This window comes from Trachypithecus francoisi, unplaced genomic scaffold (assembly GCF_009764315.1).
Source record: "Trachypithecus francoisi isolate TF-2019V2 unplaced genomic scaffold, Tfra_2.0 Lachesis_group4, whole genome shotgun sequence".
Classification (NCBI taxonomy): domain Eukaryota; kingdom Metazoa; phylum Chordata; class Mammalia; order Primates; family Cercopithecidae; genus Trachypithecus; species Trachypithecus francoisi.
In genome coordinates this window covers 15,261,926-15,276,403 of record NW_022681469.1, presented here as the reverse complement: position 1 = coordinate 15,276,403, position 14,478 = coordinate 15,261,926, and the positions used below count along the sequence as shown (strand labels likewise).

Below are 14,478 nucleotides of genomic sequence, written 5' to 3'. Positions count from 1 at the left end.
AATTAATATTTCATGAGTTTCTGCCTCCTCTTGGTGAATTTTTTCATACTAACATTAGTTACACATGACACTTTTTCATAGCATGCAGGTATCACAACACAGGCACCTTTATCTTCACGATAAACGGATACTGACCTTTGAAAAATAATTTAGACCGTTGTGAGCTAAGTAGGACCCAATATAAAGGGGAAAATGCAGGTACTATTTGGGCTTCCAGAAATTTCAAGAATTGGGTGGCATTTTTGGAGAAAAAGACTGTCAGGTTGTCCTGAGGATACTGCAGGTGTGTTATATCTGGTGTATCATCCAGGGTTCTTGTTGGCAACCAACAAAAAAGAAAGCCTCAGTTAACTCTGCAAGGTAGGAATTTATTAGATGAGATTTGGATTGCTCTCATAATTGGTAGAGAAAGTGGAGAACCAAGCCTGAGTCCACCAGGAACGAGGATCCAGATGTTCAGAAATACAATCAAAATTATGCCACCAGAATTGGTTATAATTCTATTGCTGTGGCCACTGGCCACTAAATGCCACTAACGTAGTTATTCCATACACTCACACTTTCCTAGTGTCATCTACGGAGGAGTCAATGGCCTCGTAGACTTGAACTGACTACACTCTAGCTACAAGGGTTAAGGGGAAGGAATATATGTATTTGGCATTTTTAGCTCGTGCACTGGCTAAAAATAGGAAGGGCCTGTCTTCCACTAAGACTGACTGTTTTAGGAGGCCCCCAGACAGAATTAGGATCCAAATGCTGAGCAGCCAAAAAAGAAAAAGAAAACTAAAAATGCCCCCTTGTCTGGTTAAAATTCAACTGAATCAAGTGAGTTGAGAGCAGATAGGCAGTCTGTACTTTTCTAGTCAAATCTGCACTTTTTCATTCGTAGAAAGTTTTGAACTATGAATTATTAATAATAAGCCTTTTTAAAATTATACTTTAAGTTCTAGGGTACATGTGCACAATGTGCAGGTTTGTTACATATGTATACATGTGCCATGTTGGTGTGCTGCACCCATTAACTCGTCATTTACATTAGGTATATCTCCTAATGCTATCCCTTCCCCCTACCCACTCCCCACAATAGGACCCGGTGTGTGATGTTCCCCTTCCTGTGTCCAAGTGATCTCATTGTTCAGTTCCCACCTATGAGTGAAAACATGTGGTATTTGGTTTTCTGTTCTTGCGATAGTTTGCTGAGAATGATGGTTTCCAGCTGCATCCATGTCCCTACAAAGGACATGGATTCATCCTTTTTTATGGCTGCATAGTATTCCATGGTGTACATGTGCCACATTTTCTTAATCCAGTCTGTCACTGATGGACATTTGGGTTGATTCCAAGTCTTTGCTATTGTGAATAGTGCTGCAACAAACATACGTGTGCATGTGTCTTTATAGCAGCATGACTTATAATCCTTTGGGTATATACCCAGTAATGGGATAGCTGGGTGAAATGGTATTTCTAGTTCTAGATCCTTGAGGAATTGCCAACTGTTTTCCACAATGGTTGAACTAGTTTACAGTCTCACCAACAGTGTACAAGTGTTCCTATTTCTCCACATCCTCTCCAGCACCCCTGTTGTTTCCTGATTTTTTAATGATTGCCATTCTAACTGGTGTGAGATGGCATCTCATTGTGGTTTTGATTTGCATTTCTCTGATGGTGAGTGATGATGAGCATTTTTTCATGTGTCTGTTGGCTGTATAAATGTCTTCTTTTGAGAAGTGTCTGTTCATATCCTTTGCCCACTTTTTGATGGGGTTGTTTGTTTTTTTCTTGTAAATTTGTTTGAGTTCTTTGTAGGTTCTGGATATTAGCCCTTTGTCAGATGAGTAGATTGCAAAAATTTTCTCCCATTCTGTAGGTTGCCTGTTCACTCTGATGGTAGTTTCTTTTGCTGTGCAGAAGCTCTTTAGTTTAATTAGATCCCATTTGTCAATTTTGGCTTTTGCTGCCGTTGCTTTTGGTGTTTTAGACATGAAGTCCTTGCCCATTCCTGTGTCCTGAATGGTACTACCTAGGTTTTCTTCTAGGGTTTTTATGGTTTTAGATCTAACATTTAAGTCTTTAATCCATCTTGAATTAATTTTTGTATAAGGAGTAAGGAAAGGATCCAGTTTCAGCTTTCTACTTATGGCTAACCAATTTTCCCCGCACCCTTTTAATAATAAGTCTTTTGTTAATATAGGTGCATCCCAGATACCAAAGACATATTCAGAAGTAAGGTGCCATTACTGGGGGAAAACCCCAGATATTCTACTATTTAAAAACAACCTCAGGCTGGGTATGGTGAGTCATGCCTGTAATCCCAGCACTTCTGGAGGCCAAGGCAAGTTCATCACTTGAGCTCAGGAGTTTGAGACCAGCCTAGGCAACGTGGTGAAACCCTGTCTCTACCAAAAACAGGAAAATTCGTCAGGCATGGTGGCATGTGCCTGTAGTCCCAGCTCCTCAGGATGCTGAGGTAGGAGGGTCACTGAAACCTGGGAGGTCAAGGCTGCAGATATCTGTGGTCACACCACTGCATTCCAGCCTTGGTGACAGAGAGAGACCCTGTCTCAAAACAAAACAAAAACACCAAAAAACTCTGAACTAATCAAATTTCTTTGAAAGAAATGTATTTTTTTTTTTACACATAAGTTTCTTAAAAGTCAAGCATAGAACAAACTTCAAATCCAAATGAGTTGATAGAAAATTAGTTTGCCAGGCTGACTTATGGATCACGTTCTATCCAACTGATTTCCCTTGTAAACTACTTTATAATTTTATATAATACTAAATTTAATTTACTTCCCCCACTTTCCAACACATAAGTCATAATCTCTCTCCCCATACTGGATTATTTACATCGATGTAAAAATACTCTCTATTATCTCATCACCTTAAAAAATAAGCTCTTCTCTGGGTCCTTTATCCCTCCAGTTATCCCTTGATTTCTTTGCTTCCTTATCAAGAACAATGTATCAAAAGCATTTTGAATATGAGATTTCTCAAGTTCCTCATTTCCCTGATCTCCTCAACCCACCCTAGCTGGCTTTCTGACTCATCTGCCATGTAACGTGTCAAGGTTCCCATATGGATAGATCTCAAGATTACTTTTTCATCTTTATTTACATGATTTTGCTATCAGCTTTCAACAACATATGACTGTTGACATCTTGCTCCTCTTCCCCTTAAAAAAAAAAAATATTCTTTCCCACAGCTCTGTGATCCTGTAATAAACTTGGGCTTTCCTCTTATCTCATGGGGCTAGTCTTTCCAAATCTCTCTCTCTCTCTCTCTTTTATTTTGCCTCTAAATGTTAGTTTGCAGCATTTTCAATGTTCTTCTCTTGAGAACTCAATTTGGCCTAAAGCTTTGAATACCATCTATTTTCTGATGACTTCGAAATTTATATTTGCAGACCTGACCTCTGCTCTGAAGTCTAGACTCATTATTAAACTGCCTATCTAATATCTGCCTATCTAATATCTTCTCTTCATTCTGTACCCCAAACCTCTAAAGTCTAGACTCATATCTCAAACTGTCTAGCTGATATTTTCTCTTCATCCCATACCCTCATTTTCCATTATCTCAGTTAAAGTTCTAAAAAACACTGATGGCTCAAGCCAAAAACCTAGGTATCATACTTGATCTTTCTTTACCTGCCCCTATCACATCCAATTCGTCCACTAAGTCTATTAGATCCACCCTCAAATTATAAAGGATCATATTTTCCAAATATTATGACTTTTACTTATTTCTGTCCAGTTTGTTTATTTTTATTGTCTTAATGCACTGATAAGGACCTCTAGTCCGAGTATGTTGAAGGTAACACTGAGAATAAACATTCTTCTTTTGTTTATGAATTTAATGTGAATGCATCTGACTTTTTACAACTGAGTATAATGCTTGCCGAAGGTTTCTGGTAGATACACTACTTCTTAGAGGAAGTTTCTTTCTACTTTACTGTGCTGCTAATGTTTAACCATCATCAGGACTTGGATTTTTTTCAATTTATTTTTTGGCATGAGCATAAAGGGTTTTTTCTTGTAATCTGTGAATTCAGAGAATGAATACATGTATTAGGAATACATTATCCTTGCATTCCTGAGACTTATCTGTTTCCCCCATCTGCTCCCTCTGGACTTGCAAGACCTCTTGTGGCCATTCCTGTTCTTTGCAGCACTTTGTTCTGGGTGAATTCTTGGTTTTCTTTTACCATGTGATACCATCTCTCTGGATCTTCTACAGGGAGCCTGCCTTCTGTTTTTTTAATGCTGTGTTAGAGTTTTAGAAAAGATCTGTCTTTCTAGTAATGTACAGCGAAGTTGAAGGGGCTGGAGCCTGTGCTTAGGGTGCCATCTTGAGGAAAGTCAGGAAAAGACTCAAATTATATAAAGACACTTGGGAATCTTCCAATTTAGAGAAATGCCTTTGATTCAGAATGTAGTGACACAAAGCAGGACAAGGTGAGATGATAATTCAGAGAAGAGTGTCTCCAAAATTAATATTGGCTGACATTCAAGTGAGAAGAGAGAAGAAACAGGCATGGTAAGAGGTGAAGACAAGGACCATACAATGTCAAGGGCCGAGAAATTTAATTAAAAGCTAATTATTTCCTTTGAAAGTTTTCATCATCGTCCCCCACAAAAATATTGCTAAAAATATTCCCATAAGTTCTGATTCTTACATATATAAAAGGAGAAAATGAGATCACTGCAAGTTTCCTCTTATTCAATCTGATGACCAGTATTACCCAAAGTTTGATAGCCTGTTACAAGACAGAAAAAAATTGGGGAGATATTAAAGTCATATTGCAACTTCTTTCTAGAATAATAAAAGGATTTCTTTGATTTCAGTAAATATCATAGGCCTCTGTAAGATATTAAACAGGGACAGGAGCTAGAAATCCTTGATCAGACTTGTAAAATTGTATTCAGTCTGTGAAAACCTATAGAAAGCTTTTGATGTGTCAGGTACTGTGACTGGTATTGGGGATACATCTCTGAGAAATATAGACATCAGTCATCATGAAACATATTGTCTGGTGGGGTGAGAGAATACCAAATAAACATTAACCGTAAATGTGATGACAAGTATTGAACGAAGCATGGGTGGTCTGACTGCAGGAAAGCAGTGTGCATAGTCACAATACAGCTGGGTATAGAGTTTTCTCGAAGAAATTATCTTTAAATTGAGGGAGCAAAGAATCATTAGTCAGTCTTTCCAGCTGTCTTCTGAAAGCTGGAAATAAAACCTGGATTTTTAGGGTCTAACGTACGTTTCCAAAGACATCTTTAAAATTAGGAGAGTGTGTGGTCTCTGAATTCTTGAATTCTAGGGCCCCAGGCCTTGGTAACCATTGGCCGTCTTTAGCATCAACAGTAAACTGGCAACTGGGTTGCATCATCACTGTCCCGACTCCTGCTGAGCTGTGGGCACCCATCATGAGTAGATGAAAGAGATATAAAACCAGTAGGGTCTGTTCCAGGGCAACTCCTCTGTGAGAAAAGACAGGTGTCACATTGCTCTAAGAGCAAGCTGGAAAGGAGTTGAGGAAGGGAAAACGTTTTAGTTGGAATTTCCTGATAACAGGTGCTAGAAACTAAATTGAAATAGGTAGAAGAAAACAAAAAGCCGTTTATTGATTAAGGAAACAAAAAGGCTAGGTGTTGACCTGGAACTTTAATCAGTACTATAGCTAGATTCTTTAACAATATCCCTAGGGGTATTCCTCTTTGCCTTTGATTTGTCATTTATGTGCATGCGTATGGTAGGGGGTGACGGTGCTTTTTGTCCACCAAGCTCTCTTTGTGTGAAGATAATATTACAAGGCAATTCCAGGCTTACACGGTTTGTAGAAACCATGATCTCAGAAGGAAAGAAATTCTTTCTCCATTAATGCCTTTATCACACTCATCTGGACACTGACTGGCTATACTTAGGTCGTTTGAACATTCATAGTCCAGTCACGAGGTCCAGGGCGTGGAATGCTCAGACTGGCCTTCTGTAGTCATGCCTACTCTGATGATGACATTGCTGGGGTCCCTTGGTTGTCAGCCCCGTTTCAATCAGAGAGAAAGTAAAGGCAGCCCTCAGAATAAAGATTCATAGAACAGATGAAAAAGCAAAAAGGGCCACTAAAGAAAAGTAAATTTTTATGATTTTTTTTTTCCACTTTAAGCATATCTTGGGATCTTGCAATTAGGAAAAGAGTAGCTATGATGCTATGTTCTCTCCATTAAGGACACTGATTCTGGAATTTAATGATCTATTTCACATTCTTGCTCTACCACTTACTCATTTTTCATTTTGAAATTTAGTTTTCTTCACGTGTCACTGAGGATTAATTATGGGCTTAGTAATGCCCATTCATCATGGATTTGCAGTGGCATTGATCCTTCAGCACAGAAGATCCTAGCACACGTTCCTGACCAAAAAGCAGCCATTTTTGTGGCACAAGCCAATATTTATTGCATTTTCTTGCCTTGGTCTATCTTTCTGACATTAACACCAAATTTTCTAGGACAGAAGACTTCTTACTCTCAGCAAGTAGTTTGCTTCTCAAAGAAAATCATGGGGTATTCAGTTGGCTGTGTGGCTGCTCCCATCGGTAGAGGTGAGGTGGATGTACGTAGTCTTCTATGCTGAGAGAACAATTCTAAAGAATGCTTTGAAGGTAAACATATAAATCAGTACACTCCTCCAACTCAATACCTTCATGAAATGTATCTTCATGAAGTCTGCCTATTACATTAAAGTTTTTTTTTTTTTTTTTTTGACAGAATTTCGCTCTTTTTGCGCAGGCTGGAGTACAATGGTGCGATCCTGGCTCACTGCAAGCTCTGCCTCCTGGGTTCAAGCGATTTTCCTGCGTCAGTCTCCTGAGCAGCTGAAATTACAGGTACCTGCCACCACACCTAGCTAATTTTGAATTTTTAGTAGAGACAGGGTTTGTGCAAGTTGGTCAGGCAGGTCTTGAACTCCCGACCTCAGGTGATCTGCCCGCCTCGCCCTCCCAAAGTGCTGGGATTACAGGTGTGAGCCACCGAGCTTGGCCTACATTAAAACTTTAATTTCCAGGAAGACACTCCAACTTGAAGCAGAGTGATACAGTTTGGATATGTCCTCACCAAATCTAATGTTAAATTATAATCCCCAATGTTGGAAGCAGGGCCCGATGGTAGGTGTTTGGGTCATGAGGGTGGATTGCTCATGGCTTGGTGCTATCCTCACCATAGTGAGTGAGTTCTCAGGAGATCTGGTCATTTATAAATATGTGTAGCAGTTTCCCTGCAATGCTCTCTTTATTGATTTTGCTCTTCCTTGTGAGATGTCTGTCTGCTCCCACTTTGACTTCTGCCATGAGTAAAACCTTCCTGAGGTCTCATCAGAGGCCAAGAAGATGCTCCCTGTACAGTCTGTAGAACCATAAGCCTATTAAACTTCTTTTCGTTGTAAATTACCCAGTATCAGGTATTTCCTTCTTCCTTTTTACTTTTTTTTTTTTTTTTTGGAGGGAGTTGGGGGTGGGGGTACAAGGTGCTGATTTTAACAGATAAACAGTTTTCCTGTTATAGAAAGAAGTCAAAACCATTTCAGGAAGCTTTGTTATAGAAAGAAGGGAAAACCATTTCAGGAAGAAAGAGTAGTATTTGTAAATGCACAGAAATATGAATCATGGTGAAATGTTCTGAAAACAATCATCAGTTTGGACTTGCAGGAGAAGGGGTACAAAGGTGGGAACCTGGAACTTGAGGCAGGAGAAGGCAGACCCAGATGAGGAGAAGGTTGGCAACAGGAATTTACTGAAGAGTTCTACCTGAAGGCAACAGAAATTTACTGAAAGGTTTTAAGCTGAAATTTATGGTTAATTTGGCAGCATTCTGGGAGACAGCTCAGTTGGGATTGTGGGTAGGGGTAGGGAAACTAGTGAGGAGGCTACTGGAACAGTCCAGGTGAAAGGTGCTGAGGACTTGAACTTTGACCATGGGGATAAGAATAGATGATGAGGAGTTAGGGAAGTGTTTGCCTGGTGTGGACTCAAGTCTCAGAACCCAGAGTAATGGACGTCTACACAGAAGGCAGTGAAGACAGTCTGTTTCCAGGGGCTTTGAAATGAGCTTGGATGTCAGACTTCTGGCTGACATTAATGAAAATGGTATAGTCTGAAAGTAATCTCAGGCTCTTTGGAATTATGAAGACAGGGCAAAAGTCAAGGGACGGTGTATTTTTGTGCCAAAGATACGGAGGTCTAATGCTGAACCTGAGTTTTAGGTCTGTCCCTTTCTAATTAATTGTAAGGTCAACTTCGAATTGTTTTTGTCTTTTAACCTCAAGGTTCTGAATCTGCCAAATGGGGGATCGAATAATACTTCCTGCAATCTATTTCACACAGTTAGCAAGAAAATACTTGTAAGGCATACTTTACATTCCTGACTGAGTCTCTTTCCTCATGAAATAAAATCATTAAGAGATTTTTAGTAATATTTTAATTAAAAATTTAAGTATAGAAAGAAGATTGTATAGCTCTGCATTAAAAATAAATTAGTACATGACTTGGCTAATTGACACCAAAGTAGCTGGTGTCAGATTCACCCTCCCACCATACAAAACTATACAATCTGGACAAAACATAGAAAAAAATTCTTGGCAGGTGTATTAGTCTGTTCTCATGCTGCTAATAAAGACAAACCCAAGACTAGGTAATTCATAAAAGAAAGCAGTTTAGTGGACTCACAGTTCCACATGGCTGGGGAGAACTCACAATCATGATAGAAGGCAAAGGAAAAGCAAAGTCACATCCTACATGGCAGACAAGAGAGAGGGCATGTGCTGGGGAGCTCCCCTTTGTAAAACCATCAGATCTCTTGAGACTTATTCACTATCACAAGAACAGCACGGGAAAGACCCGCCACCATGATTCAATTACCTCTCACCAGGTCCTAAGCATGGTTCAGGTGGGCAAGGCTACATGTGGGAATTATGGGAGCTACAATTCAAGATGGGATCTGGGTAGGGACACAGCCAAACCATATCAGCAGGCATAGAAGAACATTGTTGTACCAAGTCAGGTATGAGATCTTTAAGGAAGGTGAGGCACATGAGGTTACTATCACATTTGCCAGGATTTCCCAGAAAGGCATCTTTCTGAACTTGGTACAGGAAAATGGGACTCAACCAAGGATTAGTGGTCTTGGTAACCAAAAGAAGCAATGAATAGAGTTGAAAGCTGCTAAGTTGGTTGGGGATTGGGGGTTAATGTACCATATGGGAGAGAGAGAGAACCATAGAAATAGGTGTGTAAATGTCATTTTGGTCCTTCTGTGACTCTTTGGCTATGTGACAGTTGGCTAAGAAGAAGAGAGACATAGGAGAAAGCAACTGCTGGCATACAGAAAGCAGAAGAGATTATCAGGACTGAAAACTTCCTGGACAACTACTGGAGTTCAGATCCAGCCAGATGGGGAAATGTTGGTAAACAACTGAGAAACTTAGCTGGGACTCTTAAAAATTCTCTTAGGAGAGGTGCAATATCCTAGGACTGAGGCATATGTCCTAAGAGGAAAATAAAACATCATTACCATAACACAGCTTAGAACTAGGTCTTGAGAGCAGCAAGGTGATCTACAAGTAATATAACGTCTGCCCAGAAAAACAATTCAAAATTTTTGAGTATCTCTATATCATATTATCCATAAATTCAGCACACTTTTAAAAAATTACCACATATACAAAAAATGCAAGAAAAACAGACTGATAAGAAATAAATCAGTTATTAAAAACAAATTCACAGATAATCCAGATATTGGAGTTAATAGATAGGGCATCATAATATCTATGATCAATATAAAGGAAAGAAAGAAAAAATGAAAGACAAAACAGGTTGTGTCAGATTTCTTTCTGGCAGCTCTAAAATGCTCACTTTATTTATTTTCATAGATTTAAATTTCCTAAATTATGTCTGATGTTTCAAGCAAAAATCGTAGCATTGTCTAGTGTTATTCTAAATGTATGTAAGACAATTATACTATAAATTTGAGAGGGTAAAGAGACACAAAATGACATAGGGTTGCTAAACTTCACTCAAACTGGAATACAGATGACACCAATTGACTGTGATAATGTATATATAAAGGAATATCTAGAACAACCACTAAGTTATAAAATGCAACCAGAAAACTATAAAAAAGAAGATACACCATAAACACTATGAATAACAAAATGAAATTCTAAAGCAAATGTTCAAATAACCCACAGAAAGTCATGAACAATAAGCAGAGAAACAAGAGTTGATAGAGAAAAGAAAAAATGTCAGGCTTATGCACTAAAGTATCAGCAATTCGTTTAATTATGAATGGTCTGCCAATTGAGAGACATATAACGGAAGAGTATACTTAAAAGTATGACCCTTTCGTATATGTTTCTTGTGTGCTGTGTACAAGAAACTCACTTGAAATTCATCAACATAGGGCAGGACAAATTAAAAGGATGAATAAAGATATATTATGCAAACATTAATGCAAGGAAAGCAAGAGTGCCTGTATGTATATCAGCTAAAGCAAAGAAAATTACCAGAAACAGAGAGATTACATAATGATCAAAGGTTTAATCCCTGAAGAAGACAGCAATTTTAAAAGTGCATTCACCAAACAACAGAGCTTCAAAATATGTGATGTAAGGCAGGCGGATCACGAGGTCAGGAGCTGGAGACCATCCTGGCTTACATGGTGAAACCCCGTCTCTACTAAACACACACACACACATACACACACAATTAGCCGGGCGCGGTGATGGGCACCTGTAGTCCCAGCTACTCCGGAGGCTGAGGCAGAAGAATGGTGTGAACCCAGGAGGCCGCGCTTGCAGTGAGCCAAGATCGTGCCACTGCACTCCATCCTGGGCAATAGAGCGAGACTCGACCTCAAAACACACACACACACACACACACACACACACACACACACGCACCACAAAACAAAATATGTGATGTAAAAACTACCAGAATTAAGGCAGGCCAGGCTGGGACCTGCGCTGCCTCAGGATGTAAAGTGTAACAGGGGGCCGGGGTATTGGGGGGGGCAGCATGGGCCTGTGAGGCCTGTGGGGTGCCCGCGATCCCCAGATCCCCCTGCAGCTGACTCCGCAGTGGTCCGCTCCGCTTGGTGGCCACGTGCGGATTCGGATTCCAGATCCCAGGCTGCCTGTTCTCCACCGCTTGTTGTGGCCAGTGTTACTGCGGAGACCCCAGAGCAGCCTCGGCGCTATGGAGGAGCCCGGCGCTACGCCTCAGCCCTATCTGGGGCTGGTCCTGGAGGAGCTACGCAGGGTTGTGGCAGCACTGCCTGAAAGTAGGAGGCCATATTCGAATCCTTATGGTTTTCCGTGGGAACTGGTGGTATGTGCAGCTGTCGTTGGATTTTTTGCCGTTCTCCTTTTTCTGTGGAGAGGTTTTAGATCCGTTAGGAGTCGGCTTTATGTGAGAAGAGAAAAACAACTTGCTGCAACGCTTTCTGGACTAATTGAAGGAAAATGTCAACTACTTGAAAAATTCAGCCTTATTCAAAAACAGCACGAAGCCTGTGAGGTAGAGTCATCTTTAGAGGATGCCAGCTTTGAGAAGGCGGCAGCAGAAGCGAGAAGTTTGGAGGCAACCTGTGAAAAGCTGAACAGGTCCAATTCTGAACTTGAGGATGAAATCCTCTGTCTAGAAAAAGACTTCAAAGAAGAGAAATCTAAACATTCTCAACAAGATGAATTGATGGAGGATATTTCAAAAAGGATACAGGCTCTAGAAGATGAGTCAAAATCCCTGAAATCACAAATAGCAGAAGCCAAAATCATCTGCAAGATCTTTAACATGAGTGAAGAACGATGCGAGATAGCAATAAAAGATGCTTTGAATGAAAATTCTCAACTTCTGGAAAGCCAGAAGCAGCTTTTGCAAGAAGCTGAAGTATGGAAAGAACAAGTGAGTGAACTTAATGAACAGAAAATAACATTTGAAGACTCCAAAGCACACGCAGAACAAGTTCTAAATGATAAAGAAAATCACATCAAGACTCTGACTGGACGCTTGCTAAAGATGAAAGATCAGGCTGCTGTGCTTGGAGAGGACATAAGGGATGATGATAACTTGGAATTAGAAGTGAACGGTGAATCGGAAAATGGTGCTTACTTAGATGATCCTCCAACAGGAGCTTTGAAGAAACTGATTCATGCTGCTGAGTTAAATGTTTCTTTAAAAACCTTAGAAGGAGAAAGAAACCACATTGTTATTGAGTTATCTGAAGCTGATAAAACAAAGGAAGAGCTTACAGAGCATATTAAAAATCTTCAGACTCAACAAGCATCTTTGCAGTCAGAAACCATGTATTTTGAACGTGAGAATCAGAAGCTTCAACAGAAACTTAAAATAATGACTGAATTCTATCAAGAAAATGAAGTGAAACTCCACAGGGAATTGACAGTAGAGGAAAATTCCCGGATACAGGAAGAAGAGAAACTTTCTAAAGTGGAAAAAAGATCAGCCACACCACTGAAGGGCTGGAGACCTATGGAAAGCTAGTCAAAGATCTTGAAGAAGAATTGAAGAGAACTATTAATTTTTATCAAAGGCAGGTTATTTCCTACGAGAAAAAAGGACATGATAATTGGTTGGCAGCTCGGACTGCTGAAAGAAACCTCAATGATTTAAGGAAAGAAAATGCTCACAACAGAAAAAGATTAACTGAAACAGAGTTTAAATTTGAACTTTTAGAAAAAGATCCTTGTGCACCTGATGTTTCAAATACAGCATTTGGCAGAGAGCATTCCCCTTGTGGTCCCTCACCATTGGGTCAGCCTCCATCTGAAACGAGAGCTTTTCTCTCTCCTCAAACTGTGCTGGAGGGTCCACTGAGACCCTCACCTGTGCTTCCGGGGAGAGGAGGAAGAGGCCCAAGAGGCCCAGGGAATCCTCTGGACCATCAGATTACCAACGAAAGAGGAGAACCAGGCTGCGATACGTTAACCGATCCTCACAGGGCTCCTTCTGACACTAGGTCCCTGTCATCCTCATGGGAACAGGACCGTAGGATGACGTTTCCTCTACCAGGACAATCATATCCTGATTCAGCGCTTCCTCCACAAAGGGAAGACAGATATTCTAATTCTGATGGACTGTCTGGGCCAGCAGAATTCAGACGTTTTAATGTGCCTTCTTTGGATCAAATGGATGGGTCAATGCCTTCAGAAATGGAATCCAGTAGAAATGATGCCAAAGATCATCCTGGTAATTTAAATGTGCCTGATTCATCTCTCCCTGCTAAAAATGAAGCAACTGGCACCGGCTTCGTTCCTCCACCTCTGGCTCCAATCAGAGGTCCACTGTTTCCAGTGAATACGAGGGGACCGTTCATGAGAAGAGGACCGCCTTTCCCCCCACCTCCTCCAGGAGCCATGTTTGGAGTGTCTCGAGGTTATTACTATCCACCAAGGGATTTCCCAGGCCCACCACGTGCTCCATTTGCAATGAGAAACATCTGTCCACCGAGGGGTTTTCCTCCTTACCTTCACCCAAGACCTGGATTTTACCCCAACCCCACATTCTGAAGGTAGAAGCGAGTTCCCTTCAGGGTTGATTCTGCCTTCCAAGGAGCCTGCTACTGAACAACCAGAAACCCGACAATATTTTTGCTCTCTTCAAAAGTAATTTAGACTGATCTCATTTTCAGTTTAAGTAACGGCTGTTACTTAAGTGATTACACTTTTCTCAAATTAAAGTTTAAGGAATTATAGTTCTTAGTATAGTAGTTTATAAATAAAGATGATTTAAATACAAATCTATGAGTAAATCATTTCCATTTTCTTATATTCTAGATAGTATAAGTACCTTAATTTGGTGAACTAATCCACTTTTATAGAAACAATAGTGGGAGTTTTATATATGTAATCTTGCAGGTGGGGAGGTTTTAAATTCTAAAGGTTGTGTCTTCATGCCAAGAACTGTATTCACTGTGTTTGTAGATATATGAGAAAGTAACTTTATGCTCAATTACATACATTTTAGTTGATTTTTTAAAGAAAGAAAACTGCCAGAACTGAAAGGAGATATAGACAAATCCACAATTATAGTTAGAAATTTCCTCATGCCGTTTTCAATAATTGATAGAACTAGACAGAAAATCAGCAAGGAGTGTTGGCTTTGGCAGCACTTTCTAAAATTAGAATGATGCAGACAAGATTAACATGGCTCCTGCATATAGATTACACAAAATTTTGTGAAACATTTCATATTTTTAAAAAGAGGAAAAAAAAAAGAAAATGAACAAGAATATAAAACAACTCAAAATGCCATTAACCAAAGGAATCAATTTGGAATTTACAGAATATTCCACACAACAACAGCAGAATACACATTTTTTCTTGAGTGCTGACAAAACACATGGCAAGATAGAGCTATCCGAGGCCCTAAAACTTGCCACAATCAATTTAAAAGAGATAGTAATCATC

General features: G+C 39.9%; 1 non-coding gene and 1 pseudogene across 1 annotated transcript; both read left to right on the top strand.

Moving 5' to 3' along the window:
* Nucleotides 1-11,216: 11,216 nt before the first annotated feature.
* On the top strand, nucleotides 11,217-13,674 carry LOC117071998 (annotated as a pseudogene).
* Nucleotides 13,675-14,163: 489 nt separating this feature from the next.
* LOC117073821 lies at nucleotides 14,164-14,266 on the top strand. Its single transcript, XR_004433384.1, has one exon. It is a non-coding gene; the product is annotated as a U6 spliceosomal RNA (small nuclear RNA).
* Nucleotides 14,267-14,478: the final 212 nt, after the last annotated feature.